The following is a 2,738-nucleotide window of genomic DNA, read 5'->3' on the forward strand; positions in this document are numbered from 1 at the left end:
AGGTATGAATAAGGATTAGATTTAACGAATGGCTAGCACAAAGGTATGAATAAGGATTAGATTTAACGAATGGCTAGCACAAGGTATGAATAAAGATTAGATTTAACGAATGGCTATAACAAGGTATGAATAGGGATTAGATTTAACGAATGTCTAGTACAAGGTATGAATAAGGATTAGATTTAACGAATGGCTAGTACAAGGTATGAATAAGGATTAGATTTAACGAATGGCTCGCACTAGGTATGAATTAGGATTAGATTTAACAAATGGCTAGCAACAAGGTATGAATAAGGATTAGATTTAACGAATGGCTAACACAAGGTATGAATAAGGATTAGATTTAACGAATCTAATCCTTATTCATACCTTGTGTTAGCCATTCGTTAAATCTAATCCTTATTCATACCTTGTGCTAGCCATTCGTTAAATCTAATCCTTATTCATACCTTGTGCTAGCCATTCGTTAAATCTAATCCTTATTCATACCTTGTGCTAGCCATTCGTTAAATCTAATCCTTATTCATACCTTGTGCTAGCCATTTGTTAAATCTAATCCTTATTCATATCTTGTGTTAGCCATTCGTTAAATCTAATCCTTATTCATACCTTGTGCTAGCCATTTTTTAAATGGCTAGCACAAGGTATGAATAAGGATTAGATTTAACGAATGGCTAGCACAAGGTATGAATAAGGATTAGATGCTACTTGCTTTTTAATTCTTCCTTGAAATTCCGAATATTTTCCAGTCATATTTGAAGCATTATCGTAGGTTTGCCCTCTACAGTTTTTGATGTCTAGGTTTAACACTTACAAGGTATTTAACACAACTTCCCCTGAGTTTTCGGCAGTTTGAGATTTTATAGGAATAAATCAAAAATATGTTTCTTTTTTTTTTGTCCGTCTTTCCCAATATATCTTATTATAAAAATAAGTTGATCAGTATGACTTACGTCTGGTGTTTAATCAATAGTTATGGAAAAATAAAATGCACTTTTAACTTCGTTTGTCGGTGGACACAGCAGATAGCCCGATGTGGCTCTGCTATAAGAAAACACACAACTTCGTTTGTCGGTGGACACAGCAGATAGCCCGATGTGGCTCTGCTATAAGAAAACCACAAACACACAACTTCGTTTGTCGGTGGACACAGCAGATAGCCCGATGTGGCTCTGCTATAAGAAAACCACAAACACACAACTTCGTTTGTGAATTTAAGCTGAATCCGATTTGCCATTAATTTTATGAACTCATCACAAGTTTGATGTGACAAATAACTTGTATTTCCTTAACCTCGATTATGATAGCTTTCCAAATGATTTTTTAAATCATTAAATTAGCTATGATACTCAAGACAACTTAAATAATTTCCTGTTTGAATTTAAACATTCATCGTGGCTTCTAAGTCCCAATCCTAATTTAAACAGCAATTTTACATTAGCGACAACGCATATCGAAACCTTACGACAAAATATTTGTGCAATTTCATTTGTTTTCTCATTTCAGGATGAATACGACCGAAATTAGTACAAAGCCTTGAAAATTTGCACATAGCAGATATGTGGTCTTTATATCAATTTGCTACTACGTTTTTTCCATTCACAAAAACCTTTAATCAATTCGCTTGCAAATATTAGTTTTTATTTGGGAATAATTTACAAACGTAACGATACAGACATTTGCTTGAACTTTGTACTGCTACAGACAAGCCATTCACGTTTTTCTTTTTCATCATTCGTCTTTAGACCGTAAAAATGCTGTTCTTGCAAGCTTATAAAACAATTTCTCTCCAGTACTTTTGGGTTGATTTGTTATGTAATGGTCAATAACTTTGTCGGTAATTATATCCGGTCATTAAGCAATATTCTATGAGTAGTTAAATATTTTTCGATTTCAGCTTGATTTCGGATTTGATCATTACTGCTAGTCGAGGCTGTATTTATTCAATCATTACAAAATTCACCAGAATCTTCTTCGTTGGTTGTTTTCTCAAATGAGCTAATTCCTTCACACTCGGCCGCTTGGTGTTCCAGGAAACGAAAAATTGTACCAGTCTGATTCCGTAGACTTTTTCTTTGAGTTTTCGTTCTTTTATTTTTTGCACGGACTGATAAACCCTTTTCATTGTTCTACTGGACAATATGATTAGAAAATACACTTTCACAGTGATTTTTTGAAATATAGGTATTTAGTAATATAAATAGTTAGTAATATAGGTATTTGGTGATATAGATAGTTAGTAATATAGGTATTTGGTTATATAGATATTTAGTAAAATAGGTATTTGATTATATAGGTATTTAGTGATATAGATAGTTAGTAATATAGGTATTTGGTTATATAGATATTTAGTAAAATAGGTATTTGGTTATATAGGTATTTAGTAATATAAATAGTTAGTAATATGGGTATTTGGTGATATAGGTATTGAGTAATATAGGTATTAAACCAAATACCTATTTTACTAATATCTATATAACCAAATACCTATATTACTAACTATTTATCTTACTAAATACCTATATAACCAAATACCTATTTTACTAAATATCTATATAACCAAATACCTATATTACTAACTATCTATATCACTAAATACCTATATAACCAAATACCTATTTTACTAACTATTTATCTTACTAAATACCTATATAACCAAATACCTATTTTACTAACTATCTATATCACCAAATACCTATATAACCAAATACCTATTTTACTAACTATCTATATCACCA

The sequence above is a fragment of the Limulus polyphemus genome, unplaced genomic scaffold, assembly GCF_000517525.1.
Source record: "Limulus polyphemus unplaced genomic scaffold, Limulus_polyphemus-2.1.2 Scaffold4240, whole genome shotgun sequence".
In the NCBI taxonomy this organism is placed as follows: Eukaryota; Metazoa; Arthropoda; class Merostomata; order Xiphosura; family Limulidae; genus Limulus; species Limulus polyphemus.